Source organism: Jaculus jaculus, chromosome 8, assembly GCF_020740685.1.
Source record: "Jaculus jaculus isolate mJacJac1 chromosome 8, mJacJac1.mat.Y.cur, whole genome shotgun sequence".
NCBI lineage: Eukaryota > Metazoa > Chordata > Mammalia > Rodentia > Dipodidae > Jaculus > Jaculus jaculus.
In genome coordinates this window covers 139552224-139575909 of record NC_059109.1, presented here as the reverse complement: position 1 = coordinate 139575909, position 23686 = coordinate 139552224, and the positions used below count along the sequence as shown (strand labels likewise).

The window sequence follows — 23686 nt, the reverse complement described above, 5'->3', positions numbered from 1 at the left end:
CATCTTAATGATGTATTTGGGGTAGACATGATAAATCACAGAGCCGAGGGAGGCTCCTGCATGCAAATGCATTTGAAATGTTCTCTGGGAGATGTGATTGACGGGCCAGGGTGGCACCTGAGTCCTGGGTGCTCATGGGGTTCATTCTGTTCGCTCTGGCCTTGCTTCCTCGAGGGGGCACTTTCTAGGCCCCCCCACGTCTCATGCCAGCCAGTCTTCTTTCCTATCTACCTGGTCAGATGCTGTCCCAGAGGGTTTAGCTGGCCGATGGAGGCGAGGATCAGGCAGGCATAAAACCCAGACCTCAGAGGTGGATGAAGGATGGCAGAAGGAAAGTAGAGGCCCACTGAACAGGGTCCTTCACCTGACCATGATGGGGACATCTGGTGCAGCTCCACGGCTCCTGCCCCAGTGTCAACTGTGGAAAATCCCAGCTGCCCACAGAAGCTCCAACTTACTTATTCTGGGCATCCCTGCAGGCTGAGCGGGAGGAGACTGGCAGCCAAACCCACTGTTAACTTGAATCATCGGAGTGCTCGCAATACAGTGGCCTGGACTGTGGAGCTGGCAGGAAGTCATTCTCCTGTTCCCCACCAAAGGACTCTATGCCAGAGGGAGGGTGTCAAGGCAGGCTGGTTAGGGGCCTGAGCAGACACCTGGTGGCCACACACTGCGTGGCCCCTGCTCTGGAGTCTGGACCTTGCTTGCGGTGATGGATGATATTCTCAGCTTGATAGGATCTAGAATCACCTGGGAGACAAAGCCCTGGGCGTGTCTCTGAGGGGGTTTGTAGGTTAATTGAGGTGGGGAGACCCATCCTGCACATGGGTGGCACCGGCCCATGGATTGAGGTTCTAACCTGCATAAACAGGAGCTGAGCAGCCTTCATCTCTCTCCCTCCTATGCTTGTGCTTTACTGCAGTTGTCAGGTGCCTCTTCCTAGTCCCGGGCTTTCCACTCTCAGCAGACTTCCCGCCTTGCAGATCAGCCCATACAAAGCCCTTCTCTTCCTAACAGCTTTTCTGTTTCATAGTCCCAAGGAACCAGCCCTCCCATGGGTGCAGAGGAGTCTTTCATTCTAAGGTTCTCCCAAGTCCTAAGATTAGCACATGGTGGGGAAGGTGAGTGGAGACCAGAAGTTGGAGGAGAAGCAACTCAGACAACAGAAGAAAGCCTGGTGGGCTAGGAGCCCTCAGTGTCCCGCCAAGGCAGGCTAGTACACTTCAACCTGAGCAGAGTGGGACCCCCCTTTGCTCGGTACCTTGCTCTAGCACTGGCCTGCTGGACCCTTCCTCGCTCGAGACTGCTGTAATATCCAGCTACATGAGGGACAGGGCAGGGGAAGAACTGGGCGGGCAGCAAACACAATGTTCCTGTGACTCCCCACTGAGTGGTAGGAGTGGAGGATGCCACCAACCAAGGCCGCCTGGCCTGCCGGGGATGTCAGCCAGGGAGTCTTCTGGGGAGTGGGCGCCTGTGGCCTGACAAGGGCTGGGTTGAATTCTGCACAGTGAGGCTGCCTGGGCCACCTTGTCACTGTGGGATTCCTGCAGCTCTCTTGAGTCCCTTCCTGATTCATGGCTTCCCCCCAGGAAGCCAATGGGTTACACTGGAGTCCAGCAGTCTTGGAGGAGTCTGTGTTCCTGGGAGAACTGTGATGGGTCCCTGCTTTTGGGAAGTCTGGCTGGCAAACATTACCCTCTGATACTATAAGAATTAGCATTTCCTGCTATAAAAGAAAATAAGTTTGGTGTTTAAGCAAGTAGAAAATAGAATCCTCCATTGCTTTCCCCACAGCTCAGCTGAACTCTGCCTCGGGAATCGCTTCTTTTCTATTCAAAATATCAGAAAGCAAGTGAGAAAGCTCTTTAATCTCTCACTAGCCTTTTCCCCTCAGTGAACATTCAGGAAAATATTAGGCAGGCGATGAAAGCAAATGAAATTCAAGGAGGAGTTTTGGGGTAGGAAAGATGACAGAGTGTGGCCCTGGGATGGGACGCTGCGAGGCTAATGTGGGGCAGACTTTCAGGTCACACACTCAGCACCCTGCCCTTTCATGGAACATCTGCTCCACGGAGCAGACCATAGGAGCACCCCCACACGCCTGGAGGGGCTGCCTGGAGCACTCCAGTTTGCTCCTGAAATGAGGTGTCTGAGCTTCCTGGGGCTTTAGGTGACCTTAAGCTGCTCAGTGCCGAGGCTAAGTGAAATTGCCTCCTTAAACTTCCTTTTTGTAAATGCAAAGAAGGGAAAGGCTTAATGAGTAAGTGTGTGTGTGTGTGTGTGTGTGTGTGTGTGTGTGTGTGTGTGTGGTGGGGGGACATCACAGATCACAAGGCAGCCAGGATCACGGGGAATAGCTAACAGGGTCCCGGTTCTAAATCTCAGCCACTGCCAGCCTTTCATTTCCGGCTGGGGCATATTTTGCATTTGGTAATCTAGGATTAGCAGTTTCAAAGATTTAAAATCAGAAAACCTCGATTTCTGGGCTTACTTTAAACCCGGCTGGAACTCCCTCAGCGTGGCCCCAGGCTGAAAGTCTCATCTCTGTCTGCATGTATTCCCACCCCTTCAACTGAACCCTCAACACAACAGGTCTTGGGCTCTGGGGAGGGCTTCTTGGGGATCCTCAGTTCGTCCTCCAGGGACCCCAAAGCTGCATTCATTGTCCTCTTCTGGAACCTTTCCAGGCAAATGCGGTCAAGGCCGGGTCAGCAGCTCTCATTGCTCCAGTAAACAGTGTGTGTGGGAGGGGGAGCAGTTGCTTAAATGACCATGGGAGCTGTTACTGTGCAGGGCAAATGCTGCCTGGCCAGAAGACTTACAACCCACAGCCTGTGACCTTTGAGGCAGTGACTCCCTTGGGGCCCTTATTGTGTTTCATGGAGGGATGTGTCAGACTTGGAATCCTGGAATTTGGCCTGTCAGGGCCATCGTAGGTCATTCACTGAAAGCCCTTTTGATTCTATCCCCTCCTCTCCACCCGAGCACCTTGGGGCATAAACCATGCTAACCCTTAAAGTATCCTCATCTGTGCAGGACCCAGTACCCTACTTGTTACTTTCAGAAGTCCTGGGCTGCTGTGAACTAGACCGGGGTTCCTCCATGCAAGGACCCAAAGAATCTCAGTGGGGGACTCACCTCTCAGGGTCCACACCTTGTGCCCATACAGGCATGGAATGTGTGGTGCTTCTCAGAGTCAAGGAGTCATGGGGTGGAGAGGTTCTTGCTCTCAGGGTTGGGGGTCCTTGCATTATAAGATGGTAAGGAGGATGCTTCACTAAAAATGACAGAACCCCCACAGGGTCCCTTCTACTAAGTGCAATAGGCTCCTCCAACTGTTTGCTCAACAGCGCACCCTGGTGGTGACGTTGCATAGTGTGTGCTCTAGAGGTGAGGGTCTCCCTAGCTACTGTGCTGTGTTAGGCGATCAAGGTCCAACACAGGAGGAGAAACTGATAAGGGTGGCAGTTAAGCACTCCAACTTTTTTTTTGAGGTTGGGTCTTATTCTAACCCAGGCTAACCTGGAATTCACTCTGTAGTCTCAAGGTGGTCTTAAAGTCACAGAGATCCTCCTACCTCTGCCTCCCAAGTGCTGGGATTAAAGGCATGCATCACCATGAGAGAGAGACAGAGAGAGAGAGAGAGAGAGAGAGAGAGAGAGAGAGAGAGGGAGAGAGAGAGAGAGAGAATATGCTAGGGCCTCTAGCTGCTGCAAATGAACTCCAGATGCGTGTGCCACTTTGTGTATCTGGCTTTATGTGGGTACTGGGGAATCAAACTTGGGTTGTTAGAAGAGCCTTAACTGCTGAGCCATCTGTCCAGTCCCACGCCAGCCTTTTCATGTGTCTCCAGTGGGTCTTCTTTCTAATGGAGCTCAGGTCCTACCCTGCACAGCTGGCTCTGACTGTACACAGTACTGCTTTCTTGACACATGTGCTCTGCCTTCATCTTTTGGGCAGTGAGTTCTTTGCAGGTTATTTTGGGGGCCTCCAATGGCACGAGGTGGCGCACATTTGTCCCTCAGCCCAGGCAGCATAAGGAACTTCCTTGAGCGGAAGTTCTTCCAGCCTCGGCCCTGGAGGCGGGGAGTAGCGCACAGGGATGTCTGCTCTGCCTGGGCGGCTGCATTCCAGTCCTGCCCATGTGTCCTTGTTATGCTGCCTCAGGCAAGAAACTTGTCTCTGGGCATTGCTCTGTCCACTGACAGGGTGGAGGTCACAGGGTGGGCACTCGTCAGCTACTGGGACCTTCTCAGTGGCCACTGATATCTCTGTCAATGACCGGGCCTGCGGTTCTCCCGGTCACCCAGCTGGGAGATGGTGGCTTAGCTTTGAGGCCAAAGCCTCCCACACCTTCAGGGAGACTCTTCTGGGTTGTGTGGTCCTGGTGCCCATATTAGGGCATATGAGGGTAGGGTGGCTGCCTCCCAACTTCCACTGAGTATGCTCAGACTAGCTTCTGCTTCCGGCCTCCCCCCCCCCCCCCCCGCCGGTATGCAGCCAGCTCCCTGGTGGAGCCCAGAGCTCGGGTCTGTATCCCTGGGTATGTGCTCACTTTCAAGCTGTCCTCACACCAGACCCTGACTGGACCCTGGCAGCTGGTTGGGCCAAGGAGACCCTGGTATATGAGAGGAGCCAGGGCAGCAACAGGTCCCTGGGGGTGAGGGGCCACCCATGGCAATGCCCCTTCATAGGTCTATAAGGCTGGGTGGGGATGTCAGTGCAAAAATTGTCAGAAGGAGTCTGTGGGGTTCTGGGCAACCAAGCATCAACTCCCTGGGGAGTCAGAGCAAAGAACTGTGGGAACAGGGAACAAGGTGAAACCCGAAGCCTGGGGCTCAGGGGATAGCTCCTTGAATGCAGTACTTGCCGCACAGGCATGAGCACCTGTGTTCAGATTCCCAGCACCCATATAAGGACAGGCTTGATAGTGTGAGCATCTGCAACCCCAAGGCACCTATGGGAAGATGGGAGGGGGAGATAGGGAAACCTTTGGCCGCTCACAGGCCAGCTAGGCTGGTGAGTGCAGTGGTGAGTGAGAGACTCTGGCTCTAATAAGGTGGAGAGTGAGAACCAGCCCTGAGGCTGTCCTCCGATCTCCGTATGGGCACTGTGGCATGCATGCACCTATATTTGGACACACGAACACACCACACACACACACACACCACACAGGCACCAAAACACAAAAGTAGGAGGCCTGAAAAGAGGCCATTGTGACAGCAAGTTGGAGCCCACCACAGTCCTGAAGTGTGCAGCTTGCTAGCTCCCTGGTTCTGTGCCCTGGTCCGGTTGTCAGAGACAACCTTACACAAAGGTTTGGGATTGCAGGCCTGAGTTCCAGCTGTGTGATTCTGGGCAGGTGACAGTTTCTCTGAGCTCAGCTCCCTCATTCACAGGAAGATGACCCTAGCGCCTCTGGGAAGACGCCCACCATGCCACACTTTCCACCAGCTGCAAGCGCTGGCCACCATGGGAGGGAACATGGGGGAGAGGCTGGAGACAAGCAAAGGCCATCACAAGCCCAACAAAAGGGCCTGCTACCATTAGCAGCGGACTCCTGGGGCAGTGAGAGCCTGTGTGGCTCTGGCGGGGTGGAGGGATGAGACGCCAGGCTCATTAGTGCGCGGTTGGGGGGAGCAGAGCTGGGGCTTGGAGTTGCTGGCGGGAACTCTCGATGCTCTTTAAACACCCCCTGCCACCCTGTTTACACTGTTAATGCTCAGAACCAGGGTTTTGCCAAGGATCTTAGGAATTCTGTTTGAAGTCTGTGGTGGTAACAACATAAGCCCGCTAGTTTAAAGGGGCAGACAGCAGGACAGAACTTGTGGCCTGTCCAGGTTGGTTTGTGTCCAGCATGGCTACCTCCAGCCCTCAAAGCTCGGGTGGCATGTGTGGCCCTCTAGCTTCCTGACCTGCCTTTTCCCAGAGGCTGCCCTCTGGGCCATCACAGTCAGTCTTATTTGTTACCAGGTGGTGGTAATTCTGCCTGACCTATTTCAGCGAGTGCGGCTGACTTGCTCTTGGCTGGCCAAGCCTGGGGAGCAGAGCAGCTGTTCAGGCAAAACTAATTGATCCTCTCTCTCTCTCTCTCTCTCTCTCTCTCTCTCTCACACACACACACACACACACACGTGTGTGTGGCAGGGAGTGGAGGAGGGGCTGGAAGAGGCTGCAAGCATTTTACACCAATGTAAATTCTAACAGATGAGCATGTCCAAGTCCTAGTGTCCCTATCCTCCCTGCAAAGGGCCCAGGTTGGAAGCTTCTGCAGTCCCCTGGGGAGCCATGGCACCATGGGTGCCGGTGTAGCCCAAGGCGGGGGAGGAAGGGAAAGTAGACAGGGAAGGTTGGGCTCTCCCAGGCATAGCCCTGGCTCAGAAGTCTCAAGGACAGGTGGCCCCTGGTCGCTACAGGAGGGACCCTCCGGGAAGTGCAGGGCAGCGAGGCAGGTGAGGTGGGCCCTGGAGCTCCTGGGACCCGCCGCTCTGTGGAATGAGACAGACCAGTTTCGATTTGCTTTTCTGTTTCCAGCTGGCTGATTTCAGAAGCTCTGCTCAGAGCTCTGTAGCAAGGCTCCTCTCCATCAAAAGGCACCTAAGGTAAATATTTATCGGTCTTGCCTTGCTTCAGATCGCTAAAAGTTTGATCTTGATTGCAGGTGACTCGTGGTCACTGTGCGCCCTTCTGAGTTACCGTGTGAGCCAAGAAGGTGCATTTAACTCCAGCCCCGGAGAAGGCAGCTGGAGATGTTCTTCTCAGGAAACAGTTTCTTAAGCTTCAACCATTTCTATCTTCCCTCCGGCAATTTCTCACTTCCACCTGGATCACTGCTGCAGAAGAGACTGCCTGGGAATTTTTTTTTCTCCTCCTACGACTTGGAGGATGTTGGTGTTCTAAAAAATGTAATTTCTGTCAGGTGCTTCTGGAGCAGCCTGGTTGGTGACAGTGGGGGGCATTTTAACTGTTTGCCAGTGGGGTACCCTTCTTGCTGGGCATGAAGATACAGGTTCACTGGATAGGCCGACTCTTTCCTAGATCTGTTCTAAGTGCAGCGTAGCAGGCCAAGCACGTGGCAGCACTCACACTCTGTGGAGAGCGGCTGGGAAAGTGAAGAGATGCGCTAGGTTTCTGGGATCCTGGAAGGTTCCTGGGGTCTGTGGACACCCCAGACTCTGCTGCATGAGAACTACTTCCAAAGTCTCATTCCCACCTCTGGGAGATGTAGGGTGGGACATAAAGACCCGGTGCTCCATTGAGATTCCCATGTGGGGTCCCTTGTTAGGGGTCCCGTCACAGTCACTTGCTCCTTTCTGCGAGGACGAACAGAATAGGTCAAAACTCAAGTCTGGTTTGTGAAATGAGGATGGTACCAGGGGAAGATTTTGTAAAGGGCTCTGGGACAGTAGCATCTGGCATGTCCATGTTCTGGTGGCTCCCTGACGGGGTTCTGGGCCTCAGCAAAGGCAGCTCCCTCCCCTGTACCTATAGATCCACACCCATGGTAGGTCCCTCTTTGAAATGAGCCGGGAGGGTCTCAGTGTGGCCTCGCCCTTTCACGTATCTCTGCAGCTATTCTGAGAGCTGTCCTGGGCTCCAGCCTCCCCCAACCACCCCAGCCTTACGGATCCCTGTGCTGCCACACCCCTGGGTGCTGAGGGACCCCTACTTTTGTTCAGACATCTTCGTGGTTTTTTAGATTAGCTCTTCAAACCCCCACCCAAACATCCCAGACCATCTCCCTCCACCACACAAGTCCAGAGTGAGGCTTCCCTGCTTCATACAGCTCTTGGGCAGGAACAGGTTCTGTGTGTCCCACCTGGTTGCACCCTAACAAGGCACCTGCTCCATCTCAGGTACTTGTGGTTAGATGCTTGCCTGCATGGAAGGCTCTGCTTTTGTCTGGTGTAAACCACTACCTTGGTCAACAAAATGCCTGCTTCCTAACTACCCCCATGACATCAAAGCTGCAGGCCCCAGCTCTGGACTCCTGTACCCCTCACTTTCATCCTGGACACATCCCTTTGAGCTCTCAGCCTCCTTCTTCCTCCCAAGCACAGATACTAGAGTCTTGGGATCATGTCTACGAGGTTGTAATTGCTCTTAATCATCCAGCACCCAGTGTCACTTGCTTTCGCAGTCTCCTGTATTGGGGTTGGCTTAGTTATATCAACTGTAACAGATAACAAGTACACTGTTCTCCTGGTGTCAGCTGTAATTGGTCTCAGCATCTAATACCACAGATTAATTTGCTTCCTGAGCTCATGGATGGGCCCCATCCATCTCAGAATGCCCTGGATGGGTTGACAGCACTGGGCTCCCAGAAACATGTTAGGAAGAAAGAGAGCCATGGGGTGAGTGGAACCAGACCACAAGTGGCTTAGTCCATGAGATCCCTCACAGCCACATTTCCAAAGTGTGGCAGGGTGTCCCTATGCTGGGTTTAGAAGGGCATCTTTTAGGTGGATGGACACACACTGACCTCAAACACAACACTTGGCTGCCACTGTATTTTTTTCTGAGAGTTCTCTTCCTGCCTAATGGATGGGCTTTTTTAGGGCATTTTGTTAAGCAATGGCTGCATGTCCTTTACTATGGAGCTATTTGGTTTAAAAAGTGAGCCCACGTAAGAGAGGAATCATGCCAAGTACTGTTAATATGGCCAAAAGTTTGTGGCTAGTGGCCTAGGCCCTGGAGGGGGCCATACTGCGGTTATGCTAATTGGACAACATGTCAAACTGCGATGTTTGTCGTCAGACATTAGCACCGCTCCTAGCCTCGAGCACAGAACTTTCTTTATGCAAAGGGCATGATCACAGAGATCCACAGATGACACAGATGCCAAGGATAAATGACTCGTTTGCCATCCCTGAACATGACATCTAAACCCTAGCCTCCAGGCCCAGGGAAGCTCACGGGAGAGGGGCCAAAAGAATGAAGTGCAGGGATGAGCAGAGGGCTACGGAATGCTGCCTTCTGGATGGACAGATCTGCTGCACTCATGGACCCACAGCAAATGGGGTTTCCTGGACATGGCTAAACCTGCCAATCTCTCATCATAGATGAGGGGGGTTACATGAGCCCCCACACCTCCCAGAGTCAACAGTGGAAACTGATGATGTCTGGGAGAGGGGGAATCATACCTTTTAGGGGTGTAACCACAGGAGGATTATCCACTCTCCATTAAATAACCTCTTGCCTGAAGTTATGCAAATGATTCTAATTTAAATAAATGGGTCAAAAAGAATAAGGCATAGAATAGGACAGGGATCTAATGGGAAGAAGAAGGGCTTTAGTGGACGAGGAAAGACGAGGAGAAAAGGAAAATGGGGTAGGGATCAAAATGCATTGTATACATATATGAAATTGAATAAAATAAAAGAATTTAAGGCATGAAAATTTCAAGGTTAAAAAGAGTCCACAATATCAGAGCCTTGGCAGCATGCAAGGTGGAGGTCGCAGAGGTGCGTGAAGGAGACCCTGCCCTCCCCCCACACCAGCTCTATGGGGCAAACTGGTGATGGACAGGGACATGGCTGAGGTGGCAACAAGTTGCCCAAGTGACAGGCCAACTTGCAGGGTGAGAGCATCAGGAAGGAGCGTGCTCATGGGACGTTCACCCAGGTGTAGTGTGGGGTGCACTTCTCTACTCTTGCAGGGCCGGGGAGGTGGCTGTGTGTGTAGAAGCTCTTGCTGCCCAGTAATGATAAAGTCTGATCCTCAGCACACACGTTACAAACAGAACAAAATAGGCGTGACCACATATGGCTGCAGCCCCAGCACTGGGACTGGGGGAGATAGAAGGGTCACTGGGGCTCTCTGGTCGGTCATTCCAGCCAAAAATGTAGGGGCTTCAGTTTCAGTGAGATACTCTGCCTCAGGAAAGTAAGGTGGAAGTGTTGTAGAGGACACTCAATGTCTTCTGTGCGCATGTATGGTGCATGAGCACCCGCACGCACGCTCATGCTGCAGAAAATTCATCACACGCACTGCACACAAGCCCCAAAACCCCACAATGCGTTTTGCATACATTCCCTTCATGTTCTGAAACACAGTGAGCACTAAGGTGCAGGCCAGGCCAAGAGACACTTCCTGCACACCACGAAGTGGGGAGTTTGTCCTGAACGTGTCCCAGGCTCAGCGGGTCTAACCCCCTCCACCACGCATTAAGAAGCGTGCGTCTTCACGGGTGCCGCCGAGCGGCCTGCAGCTGGCATTTAGCTCAGTGGGGACCAGCCAGAGGACTGACCCATCCTCTTGGTTTCAGATCAGTTCGATCTGCAAGTAAGGCTTCCTCAGTGACCCTCGTAGCCAGGCTCCCTCCACTGCCGCACGATTCCCAGCTGCTCCCCCGTGGGTGTGACATCTTCCAGGTTTTGGCTTGTTTCACAGGTTGGGTCTGTTCCGCCACCCAATGCTGCTAGTAAAGCCCAGGGTCTGCTCGCACTCCCTAACATCCCACCACTCTAAGACCCACAGGGGCTGCCCTGCCTCCAGAAGTCATCCTGGGCGCTCAGGCGCTCTCTTTGTCTCCAGCATCACTGGCCTCCCAGTGGTGCCCTCCTTACAGGCTGTTGGCACCTCCCGCCCTCCGTCAGCACTACTGGGAGCTGGGGTGGCGGGTGGGGGCTCCAGGCTGAAAACTGGAAGATCAGGGAAAGAGCGAGACGTTTGCAAAATCACCCAGTGCAGCAGTTTCTTAGCAACCGTTATTAGAGGGCTTCTCGGTAGTTAAAAAAGATCTGCTCTCTTGAAAATGGATCTGTGGATGGAGGAGCCAGCTCTCCGTGATGCCCCTGTGTATCCGGGAAGTGCAAACAAAGCAGTCTTTTAACCCTTTCCTCAGAGCCAAGAGGCCTTGCGTTCCACCTGGGAGCAGGATCTCCTGCTCAGAGAGACTAGCCGAGCAAATGCTCGTGTTGCGATGCTGGGCATTGGGCAGAGTGGTCTGGCTGGGACCAAGGCTCCTTTCTGCATCCCTCCAACTCTCCCCAGAATCAGCCAAGAGTTCAAGGGGAGGTGGCATCTCCTGTAGTCCCAGGTCAGAACGGTGCTGGCCCACAGTGTGCAGCCCTCCCAGCCCACCTCTGCTTAGGTGGGGGTGTGCATTTCTCTGGGGACAGGGTGCAGATCATTCTTCAGGTTCTCAAGTGAGTGTGAGATTGTTTCTATTCCCACTTCCTCAGGGTGCGCTCCACACATCGTGGCCTCCACAGCCCCCCTTCGAGAGGGCACAGGACACGTGAGTGCTCTTCTGTGGGAGCAGGTCCTGACCTCTGACCCTGGTCCTCGACTGTGAAGAGCTTCCTCCTCAGCCTCTCACGGGAAATCTTATGCACGTCTCCTTAGGGCTGGAGCACACATGAGGCTCTCAGGACCAGGGCCCAGCGTCATGTGGGCACACAGGCCTGCTGTCAGTCTGAGAGATGTGGACCCAGGGACCAGGCATCCAGAGAGGCTTTCTTTTTGCAGTTCAGCTGGATGAAAGTTGCTTCCTAGGAAAGGAACTGTTAACATTTCCAACAGAAACAGAAAGAGCTTGGTGGGTCTTTGTGGCTGGCTCTGTTTCCTGAAGGAATGTCCTGTCCTGCCAAGTGGGCAGTGCCTTTGCTTCAAGATGGGCTCAGCCTTTGGGCATTGGCTCACTGGACATGAGCATTTTGAGAGGAAGGGAGGACAGACAGAGTAGGGGAAATCTCTGAGCCTCCCATCTCACTGCCTGTCTCAGTCTTCTGCTTCCTTACCTGCCCCTGATGGGCCCAGACAAGATGGAGTCACACCTGAGGACCATGTGTGCAGTGCCAGGCATCACAGGTATTCAACCCAAGAGCAAATCCCCATTTCCACTTCCCACCCTGCCACTCAGCTGTCCCCGGGTCACGTGAGCAGCAGCTTGGCTACAGTTTTCCCCACCGGAATAACGTCCTAGCCTGGAGTGTCCCAGCCTGTGAGAAATGCACCACTTGGAGTGCCCTAGCCTGTTTTGGTGAGGTCACTCACAGTGCGGCATGAGGCACAGGCTGCCGACAGCACCCGTCCACGGCCTTCGAGACCCCTGATGACCGGGTTTGAGATTCCTCCTGAAAGGAGACAGCACTGGGCCCCGCGGCCCGCTGTTCTTGCTTCACACGACTCTCCTCTCGGGCGAAGGAGACTTCAGCCTTAAGTGTTTTAGGTAGCAATGGAACTTTTACCTATAATGGACTTTATTTCTTTTTGGACAGTTTAATGACCTAGTAATTGGATAGGAAGCTAGAAATCCAGCTGGGCTGTCCTGGATGGCAGAGGAGAGCCTTACTCTCCCCTACAATAGCCTCTGGCACCCCATTGCCTGGACGGCCCCATCTAGGACCCGTGGTGCTAGTCCGAGGGACCTCATTCCTTTGCCCTCCATCTGCCGTGTGCTCACAGCCTCGGAACACAGCGTCTCATCTGGATGGTTTCCACCCAAACAGGAGAATTTGGAGGAACAGGGCTGTCGGCGGAAATCCCCCAGCCACGGCTCCTTTAACGTGTAATCAAGTTAGCGTTCATATTTCCAAATAAAGTTGAGCCGTTGAACTAGAAGATTTCATTTGGGAACCAAACTTAAATTTAAACACTGCCTGCCTCACAGTATTAGGGATTTTTAGACTTTCAAATAACCAAGCCCAGGGAAATTGGTTTGGACAGGCACTCTGGCTGCGTCTCTCTCTGTGGCACTGTTAATTGCCAGCTTGGATGGGTTGTGCCAAGCATGCCAAGTACCCGGCCAGTGCCTCGTGACTGGAAGCATCCAAAAGAATGTTGGAGCTGCCCAGGCCACCCAGAGGGGACCGGATGGCACTTATGCACACACGCCTCATGAGAGGCAGGCAATTCTCTTATAGGTGGGTAGCTATGGGCCTGTGGACGTGTGTAGAGTCACAAACGGGAGGGTAGGAAATGAAGACAAGACTTTGTTCATGCCGAACTGTCAGGAAGTCAAACTGCCCTGCCCTGCTGCCATCATCCATACAGAGTCAGGGAGAAACCTCTCTGAGCTGGATTGAGCCTGTGAATGCCATGCTGCAGAGGGTCAGAGTAACAGAGAAGAGTGAGGGTGCTACAAAGGCCCCTCCCCCGTGGGGAAGGCTGGGTTCTTCAGGCACCTACTGTAAGTTATGGTGGCATCGACCTCTCCATGGGGGTCTAGGAGAGAGTACAAAGAGCTCTCTGGTCTGGCTTTAAACATTTGTTTATTGTTTATTTGAGATATATATATATATATATATATATATATATATATATATATATATATATGAGACAGAGAGAGAGAGGAGAGAGGGAGAGAGAGAGAGAGAGAGAGAGAGAGAGAGAGAGAGAGAGAGAGAGAGAGAGAGAGAGAATAGGTACACCAGGGCCTCTAGCCACTGTAAATGAACTCCAGATGCATGCGCCACCTTGTGCATCTGGCTTACATGGGTGGGTTCTGGGGAACTGAATCTGGGTTCTTAGGCTTTGCAGGCAAGTGCCTTAACTGCTAAGCCATGTTTCCAGCCTCAGATTTTATTTACTTACTTATGAGAGAGAGAGAGAGAGAGAGACAGGACCTCTAGCGACTGCTAAAACTCCAGACACATGCACCATTTTGTACCTCTGGATTATGTGGATACTGGGGAATTGGACCTGGGTCCTTAGGCTTTGCAGGCACGTGCCTTAGCCACTAAGCCTGGTATGACTTTTGTGACTCCAAGATAGTTGGAGCTGGGCGAACTGGCCTCTCTGAGCCTGTTGTCTTTCTGGGAACATCATGTCAGTGTGTTCCTGTCTTTACAGGTCCAGGGTCTGGGCTGCACCAGGGTGAGAGGCCTTTAGCAAGCCCACGGTGAATGTAGCTGATAGGAGCACCCTTGCTTACAGGAGAGCCATGCTTATGTTCCCTGAGAGCACTGTGAGGCCACAGCTCTCTCCCTGGGGTGTCACAGCCAGCAGCAGGCTTACCACGTGAGCCAGTGCTAATCCTGGGACTAATAAAAGTCACCCTTGTTGACTGAAAAGAGTTTTCAAATGTGAAGAGCTTCAGACCTTCTTTAGCGTGATTTCAGTTTATGGGAGCAGAGGAGGTGTGGCGGAGGGACTCCATCCATGATGGTGGGCCAGGGAGCAGAGAGAAGAGGACCTACCTTTAAAGGCTCTAAAGCTTTCAAAATGGTGTCACAAGCCAGCTGCATTGCAAAGCTAGGCCAGCCTGGGCTGTGTGAGACGCTGCCTGAAAGAAAACCACAGCTAGAAAGCTCTGAACTGCCCCCACTAAAACCTGTCAGGAAGTGAGTCTTGAGGACATTGATGGCTGACCCTAATTATCAGCTATTCATGGGGATATTCAAAATGTCCTTCTATAAGATGAAATATATTTAACCTCGTTTTTTCCTCTCTGGAGTATAATAGGCACAGACAAATATGTGGACCTTCCTTTATAATGCCTCCAGTTTCTAGCTATTTAAACATAAGTTCCTGATAGATGAAATAAGACAGTTATTTACTGTATTTAAACTATTCAAATATTATCTGATTATTTAGAAACATTTTTAAGGGATAATTGTAAGTAACAGTTGATCAGAAATGTAACAGCTATAAAATTAATCCTTAATAACCACAGTTCTGACAAGTAGCTGGTATTTATTTCACATATATTAAGAGCTTTTTAAATTTGCATTAAGAGAGCCTTGAGCTTAGCAAAATCTCTGGGGACATTGGTTGCGACAAAGGAGCTGTCCTTTCTTGCCCTCTGCTGTGGAATGGGGCCAGGTCAGCACAGGCTAAGTTTTATTGACTGTGGCTTTGGAAGGAAGCACTGAGCACGCTGATGAGAGAGAGGGGGGCCAGTGCCGGGGAGTGCTCCTGCTTGGAGCGCGGCATCTGCTGGTGCGTGAGGCCACCACAGAAGATCTCTGCCCACCTCTTCCTCTTCTGCAGGAGGATGAAGCAGGTTCTCTAGGGTCCCTGGCATCGGCAAACACTCACAGCCTCTGTTCTGCAAGTTATTGCTCTGTGAATACCAACCCTTACAGCGAGGGGCCTGAGTGAGGTGACTTTTGTTGTGTGGCCTTGTGGAATCTGCTACTGAGCTAGCCCTGTGCTGAGCTGGCAGGTTTTAGACCTGGCATCAGGAGCTGCACTCTGGTGACCACATGCCCCACGGGCTGTCACGTTGCTGTGGCTCTGCACAGGGGTGGCGGGCGAAGGAGCCAGTGAGGCTGCACAGGCTGAGGGTCCATGGTTGACTGAGAACTGGCTCCTGGTGGGGGACAGGGGCCCCGGTCTAGGGGTGTGTGTGCTGGTCAGTCTTGATTGTCAACTTGATGGGATTTAGAACCACCATGGAGACACACTTCTGAGTGAGTCTGTGAAGGAGTTAGTTTCCAGAGAGGATTAACTGAGGAAGACCTACCCTGGAGGCGGGTGGCACTATTCGCTCCATGGGCAGGGAGAGGGTCCCAGCTACTTACAGAGGAGAAAGCAAGCTGACCATCAGCACTCACCTCTCCCTGCTTCCTGGCTGCAGACGCAATGGGACCAGCTGCCTTACCTCCCCATGGCCATTGTTTCCCTGCCATCATGGTCTGTACCTTTCTTGAACAATGGGCCTGAAATAAGCCCACCTCCTCCCTTAAGTTGGCTCATGTCAGGTATGTGGTCATAGCAGCAATAGCGGGAACTGGAGGTCAGCAAGTAGACTTGCCTGGTGGTCGGGAGAGGCTGAGGCTGTGGCTTGCCTTACCACGAGGCCTATGTCCTGTGTCCAGGGCCTTCTGAGAGGCTGTGAAAGGCGAGGCTCCTGGGCCCACGTGCACCTTCTCCATGAGAACCTCCGAGGGGCTGGCCTCATGGTTTTGTTGGTTTGCTTGTGTTGATACATCACAGCTGGCCTAGGCCAGATCTGGCGGCTCCTATTAAAACCCCACATGCTGAGGCTACAAATGCCTCCTCTAGCTGGGTGTCTGTCCTAGGCATTCCTCACTCTCTCTGTGCCACATCCACAGTGGGGACCCGTGGGTGAGGTGACTGCTTTGGCTTGGCAATGACACTGGTGCCCTCCTATACACAAGGCTGAGGAAGGAGTCATGTCCACGCAGGGATCCTGTGCTTGCTGGCCTTTGGGCCCACGTGGCCAGTGTGGCCAGGTCTCCTCCTGCCATCAGCCTGCAGAGAACTGTCTGTGACCTTTAGGCCTAGCTGGTTCCCCTGCCATGCCACCCAGAGACAGGGCGGCTGCCACCTGCTGCTGCTAATGGGGACAGCGTGAGCTATGGAGAAAGGCCGTATGGTGCTGTGGGGCAAGCTCACACCGTCTCCAGTGGCAGCAGGGGCAGGCTGGTTCTACGTGCTTAGGAAAGCACTGTGAAGCCAAAATAACTTCTCAGTAAAGTGGCCACACAGTGGACTCTGCTTAGCAGCTCAGGTAGCACCCCGTCCGCAGTGGCTCCCTGGCCAGCTGAAACCATGCAGGGCGTCACAGCGAGCTCCTGGCTGTGGAGTGTCAGACACAGGGCAGCTGTGCTCTCCCTGTGGTGTCCCCGCATTGAGGTTGGGAATCGCCTAGACCTTCGCTGCTGCCCCCGAGAAGCCATCTGGAGCAGCACAGATGCCCGGTGTCCTGACCGCCTCAGAGCCAGCCAAGTGACGCGAGGCCTGTGGCTGCTGCTGGACACAGAGCCCGCCGGGGCAGGTGCTTCTGCTCTTACCGATCCCCCACCCAACGCCACGGTGAGCCAGCAGCTTAGTGATGGCATTAAATCCCCGACAGTAAATTGATGATGGAAATCTAAAATATTCATGCATTCTAATTGAATATTCTCCGATAAATTATCTGAGCACTTGCAGCAATTTGATTTTACTGTCATTTCTTAAGGAACTTTCCTCTGCATAAATAACAGCCACTGACGCAATTCGGGAAAGGGAACGGTTTCTGCTCAGCCGAGGGATGGTGTGCACGGAGGACCTACTAACTTCTTGCCTGTGACTGATTAAATCACTGAACCCAAGGCAGCCGAGGTGGGAGGGGACTGCGTTCTTCATGTCCCTCTGGCTTCACAAGGACGGCATGATGTGTCCCTATAGGGAGGCTTGCAGGGGACGTAGGACCATCTTACCCTTAGCTACACTTGGGTGGTGGGTGGGAACCACTTATAAATGTACCTGACCCTCCCCACAGGGTGCCAGGAAGGGGACCCTATCTGCAGGCCAAGGGCTGTGGTATTTTGTGAAAGCGGACACATTTGGGAATGCTAGAATTACCCCAGGGAGGGGCTGGAGACATGGCTCAGTGGTTAAAGGTGCTTGCTTACCAAGCCTGCTGGCCCTGGTTTGGTTACCCAGGACCCATGTAAAGCCAGATGCACAAAGGGACGCACGTATCTGGAGATTTTTTTTTTTTTTTTGCAGTTGCAAGAGGTCTTGGTATGTCTATTCTTTTCTCTCTCTTCCTGCAAATAATTGTGTCTCCAGAGGTCAGGGGTGGGGGTGATGGCTTCCACCTGCCCAGTAACGTGGTTCCCAGTTAGTGTGCTTTTTATTTTTCTTGTGTAGTATGTATGGTGTGTGTATGTGTGTGCACGCATGTGTGTGCCCCATGCTTTATTTGACAGGGAGAGAGAGAAAGTGGTAGGGAGAGAGAGAGAGAGAGAGAGAGAGAAAGAGAGAGAGAATGGGCACACCAGGGCATCTAGCCACTGCAAATGAACTTCAGGCACATGTGCCACCTGTGCATCCGGCTTACATGGGTCCTGGGGAATCGAACCTGGGTCCTTAGGCTTCATCGGCAAATGCCCGAACCACTAAATCATACCTCCAGACACTTCTGCCTTTATTCTGTGGGACAAAGTTTCTCACTGAACCTGGGGCTCCCCATTTTTCAGTAGGCTGGTTGACCAGGAAGCCCCAGCCAGCCTCCTGTCTGTTCCCCTCAGCCCTGGGGTTACCGGCACAGGTGGCCATGCTCGGCTTCTTACATAGGGGCGGGCGTGGGGGGCGGGTGGCTGCAGGTTTTCATGATTGTACACCAGACATTCTTACTCACTGAGCCATCTCCCAGCCCCCAGTTTGTTCCTACAAGGAAGTCATTCTCACTGGCTCCAGGGGTGGGCACAGCCTCAAGCCTCATTCACTCCAGAATGTTGGAAGTTGCTGGTGGACCTCTTGGCCCCTCGAACCTCGGACTGCAGCCTCTGAGCTGCCTGCTCTGTCCAGCTATTGCATCTTTCATGTTTTGTTTGGGAGTCACACGTATATCTACAGACATTCCGAACACACAATACAATGCCACATGCTTGCTCTATGTAAGCAGCGGGCTGTCTCCAAAGAAATGCTGAGCAGGATCATTGGTCTACAACACTGTCCCACGTGCTCTTTGTGTCCCCTCCTGCAGAGACATTTCATACCGGTGTGGTCCGTTTTTAGTCTGAAGAAAGCCTTCTCCATTCCTGGTGGCTTGCCTCAGTATAGTCTCCCAGCTTGCACATCAGGAATGTCTGCTTCGAAGGACGCAAGGCGCTCTCCTTGCCCTTCCCGCTGGCCTGCGATATTTCTGCAAAGCCCAGCCCTGGTCCTCACTGCTGCCGCCTGGACGCTGCAGCGAGTCTCAGCTGTTTAGTGGCATACTCCTAAGCAAGCCACGCTGCAGGGACAGTGTGGGACAGAGTTCAGCCAGCTCCATCACATGTTCTCAACATTCTACAAACATTTACACTGACTCTGCTCGGGGCTAGCTGTCGGTCCCAGCCTCCTGCTGCCCCATCTCAGGCTCAGGGCATCACTCATTTGCTCAGCCACATGGAGTCCATGGGGGGGGGGAGTGCTTCCACCTCCACGTTCCCACAGAACCAGCCTGTCTCTGGTCACACCCCATGGGTGTTTCTGCTAGAACAGGAAACAAGGTGGTGTGTGAGGCCAAAGTGGGAATCAAATTTCTCAAAAGGGTGTGAAGAAAATGCTCTTCTTCTGTGAGAGGAAGCTGGTCGTGGCTGCTGGTGTTGGGATCAGATTTTAACAGCTTCCAAGAGCCACCTGCCGCTGCCTGCTTATGATCTCGCTGCGGCAGGCGTGGCCTCTCTCACCTTCTGCACCGTCGCTGTTCCCATGCCAAGCGATTATGCAGATGCTTCCCCGAGTCTTCAGCCACAGCCCCGATCCTGGGGCTTGCTCTCTGTCAGGGCCCCGAGGACTGGTTCACATGACTTCTTGTCTCCTCAAATATCAGTTTCCAAAATTAAACGACTTGTCCCCCAAGAACATGGCTTTCCTCCTCCTCATCTCGAGTCAATTCCCACAGTTGCTGTGGACAACCTCTCAAGTTAACAAATTCTGAATTTTTATTAGATTCAGCCATGGAATAGACCTCTCTCTGCAAGTATGATTTTATCGGCCCCTTGAATCTTGCTGCAGTCAAACATCATGTGTGTGTCGGAGCAGAAAGTGGCTTTCAAAGCTCTGTGTGGATGTTCCTGTGAGGAGCCTTAGCAGTCAGAGGGACAAGAGGAAAGTTGATGGCTGGTGCTTCTAGAAGGTCCCAGGAGGAAGGATTCTTTACCCTGCTCTTTGAATGCTATGGGAGAGGTGCTCCAACCTCCCCATGCTAATGCTGGACTTCTGACTGGGGAGGGTGTCCTGTAGTTTTTCATGGCTCTTCTGTGGACACGACGGAGAGACACGGTGCCTTCTGCAGGATCAGCTCAGTAGCTGTTGTCACCTGCTTCCTCCTTCATGCTGGTCAGCCTTCTGTTCCTGTAGCACATCGGCTTAAAAAACGGAGGGTTGTTTTGGCTCATAGCTTTGGAGGTTTTACTCTGTGACCAGTGGGGACTGTTGCTTTGATCTGGGTGGCAGAATGAATACTGGCAGATCACATGGCATGAAATGGGGTGCAGAGGGAAGTTGCTGACATTGCTCTGTCTTTCTTGAGGGTACATCTCTTAGAAAGGCACACATTTGGGCCCCACCTCCTAAAAAGCCCACAGCTCCCCAAAGTTCCAAGCTTCTGAGGAACATCTGGATACAAACCACGCATCTTATGTCTGAGAGGAAGGGATAGCTGGCACTTCTGAACAGCGTCTCTGAGGCCATCACTACTCTTCATTGTTTCTTAACTTAGCCTGGTGTTAGCTCTACAGGGCAGAACCAGAGGAGTACTACCACACGTGGACCTGCAAGGCTCGGCACCCAGCTGCCAGAACCACGCTTTGCCACGGACTCACGTGACTTGGCACCCAGCTGACAGGAGCCACATTTTGCCACAGACCTGCATGGCTCAGCTGTTCAACCAACAAGAGCCACATTCCCACTAGGCTTTTCTGCCCATGGCAGGTGATCTGTCCCCCACATGGTGGAGCAAGTTCTTGTGAAGCGACATCTATTCCTTCTGAGAAAACAAGGCTGCAATTAACCGAGGTTTGGGAAGAACACTTTATCTCCTCCTCCACCCACTTTCTCAGTTACCACATTTTATCAGAATGAAATGCCATGATGAGCCCAGAGCTGCAGCCGACCTCAGCCGAGCTCGGGGAGTGCCAGCTCTGCTGCCTGCCCCATCAAGCTTCCTTTACGGCTCCGATTCGGGCTTTCAGAGCAGCTCTCAGAACACTGGCAGGAAACTCATAGACTTCTATGGATGGAGATAGGGAGCAGAGCAGAGCCTAAAGGCTCCGTCTGCGCTGGATGAGAGTTAGGGGTGGAAGATGAGAGCGCAGATATGCGTGTGGGTGTGTGAAGCGGGTGATGTGTGTATGAAGTGGGCTGGTGTGTTTGTGCGTGTGTCTGTGTGTGTATGAAGAAAGCTGGCATGTGTGTCTATGAATAAAGAAAACCTGTGAGTGTGTGTATGTCTGTGTGTGTATGAAGAGGGCTGGTGTTTGTGTATATGAATGAAGAAAACCCCTGTGTGTGTGTGTGTGTGTGTGTGTACATGTGTGTATGAAGAGGGCTGGTGTGTGCGTGTCCGTGTTGTATGAAGAGGGCCAGCATGCATGTATGTGAATGAAGAAAACCTATGTGTCTGTGTGGGTATGAAGAGGGCTGGCATGTCTGAGTGTGTGTCTATCCCCCTCTCCATCTGCAACAGATACATCTCTACCTAAGAACCCAGTTCACTTGGCCCCCTGCTTTGGATGGGCAGCAGGAGAGTGGGCCATGGACTTAGAAGCCCTGGGCCCTGGGACAAGCAGCAGAGGCTCCTGCCTGCTCCTAGCAGGGGTGCTCTCTCCTCCCAAGCGTGTCCTGAGATAAGAAGCAGACAGGTGGCGGACAGTGAGACTGAGGTCACAGCACTCAGTGCTACAAAGAAAAGTAAGCCAGGCAGTGGACTGGTGGGTGCGCAGGGGAAGGGCAGGAGGGCCAGAGTGGCCCAGGCTGAGTGCTCTGTGATGTACGTGGGCCATCAGGGAGGGAAGGGCTCTGGCTGGTCTCAGACCTTCTTAGAAACCTGCAGATGGCAGCTACCCATGAACATGAAACCCCTTGCTCCAAGCGTGGAGCTGTACTCCTGGCCAGGCCGCAGACAAACAGGAGGCCCCCGCTCCAGGTGTGGAGCTGTACTGAGCTCCTGGACAGACCTCGGGCACCCACGAACAGGAAGCCCCCGCTCCAGGTGTGGAGCTGTACTGAGCTCCTGGCCAGGCAGCAGACATGGTCACATGCACAATCAAGGCAGGGCAGCCCAGGGACCTTTGCTCTGGACTCCATGTGGCCATGGCACAGAGCCCTCCTCCCCACATAAAGAGTAAGAAATAACTCCTGTGTTTAGTCCTGAAGTATTTGGCCCGTTCCTCATAAACAGTCAAGGGACCCTCACACAGCTGGGTTTGGAGTGCCATTTCTGGATACTCTGCTTCCAACAGGGTACTGGGAAAATCAGATGGCATGAGAGTAGGCGACATGTTAGCCGTGAACCTTAGTGAGGCTTTAAGGCAGAGAGACACTCAAAGTGCTTTCCAGCAGCATAGAACGTGTGGCTTCACAGGCTGACAGCTGCAGCCAAATCACATTTCCTGTTTTCCCTTCACAGGTTTAGGAATCTCAGAGCCACAGACAGTCTCAGATTGTGACCGTGTTGACCATCTGCTCCTCTCTCCAGCCACACCTACAAGGCCTGTGCTAATGGGGAGAGAACAAACAGCCTTTGTAGCCACTGCAACGGGCAAGCCACAACCCAGCAGGACCTTTAGCAGTGGTGAACCCAGCTCTCACTGTGATGTCTGGAGAAGAAAGGTCTCTGGCTGACAGGGGACCTGGGCCCTTGCTGCCTGGGAGAAGGTGGTCATCCCCTGGCTCCAACCCAGACTAATGCCCTCAGCCACTAATACTTGAACGTTCTCAGTGAACCCACCACGGCCTAGGTGGCATACAGCTGGTATCTTCTGAGACATGACTCTCCCCTCAGAGTTCTCCTGCCACGATGGGATCTTTGCATGCTTGTCTACAGAGGGTCTGTGGAAGACACACGACTTGCATTCTCAGTTGGTAGCCTGCGAACTGCTAGGGGATATTCCAGTGTGCCAAGGTTTTGCCCCATGCCCAACACACCTTTGGGGTGTGAGCAGGAACCTCCAGCATACCTCTACCACTCACTCCCTCAACAGATGTTGTGCCTACCATGTGCCCATAAGAAGAGCTAAGGCCAGATCGTTTTGGAGGCTGGGTGTGAATCTGATTGGCAGATGCCAATTGAAATCCAGCCTGCTACCTGTTTTCACAAATATAGTTTTGTGGGCAAATAGCCACACTCCCTGTTCACATGCTGTCTGGCACCGTGGGATCCCTTCCTTCCCAGCCTCTCTTCTACCTTGACGATGCCTGTGATGCTCTGTTGCCAACGTGGCCTATGCACCAACGTGACATCCCTTATTCTTTGAGACAGGATCTCTCACTGAACCCAGAGCTCACCAATTTGGCTAGATTACTTACCCAGTGAGCCCCAGAGAGCCTCTTTTCCCCACTCACCTCCACAGCACTGGGATTACAGGGGTGCAACACTATGACTGGTGTTTATGTGGGTTCTGGGGATTTGAAAGCTGCCCAGGCTAGTGCAGTGAGAATTTTACCTGCTGAGTCATCGCCCCAGACCCTTAAGAGCCACCTTTTCTCTAACAAGTGACACAGCGCACCAGGCACAGCCGAAATAAACCGTGGAACGTCCTTTTGATTTACGTTAACAGTGGATTCCTTGGAGGTAAACCTTAGGTAAATGACAACACAGGCAATCACTAGACACAGCGACATCCTGGGAGCGTTGAGCAGAAGGGGGATCACAGAGCCGCCGTCAACATCACCTTAGTGGCTCTGTGGACTGTGGGGACAGGGGTTATAGCTGCCAGTATCTCTAGAGATGCGGGGTTCCATCTTTGATTGCTTCCTGAACCCCAACTCACAGATCAATCCCCAACCCGGACGAACACTTCCAGGGCGAGAGTGCTCAGGATAAATGCCGTCCATGTGGGAAGTCTGCCGTAGAGGCAGGGGCCATAATGCTACCGAGTGTCCCTGGTGCCGTCTGGGCGTACATGCTGCTTGCGCGTGCCAAAGCTAAGGTTTCTGCCGCAAACTACCCGCCAGCCTCGGCTCCCTCCTGGCTAGGCTAGCAGACCCCTTGGTGGCGATGATGGAGACTCAAAGAGCCGGGGGCTTGGACAATGTCTGCATGCTAAACCCACAACATAGCTTTGTGCTTTGA

At 52.9% G+C, this 23686-nt stretch overlaps 1 protein-coding gene across 1 annotated transcript in view; it reads right to left on the bottom strand.

Moving 5' to 3' along the window:
• The window catches only part of Cdh4 (cadherin 4), a 512468-nt gene that overhangs the window by 124793 nt on the left and 363989 nt on the right, over positions 1-23686 (bottom strand). The gene's annotated exons all lie outside the window — the stretch shown is intronic.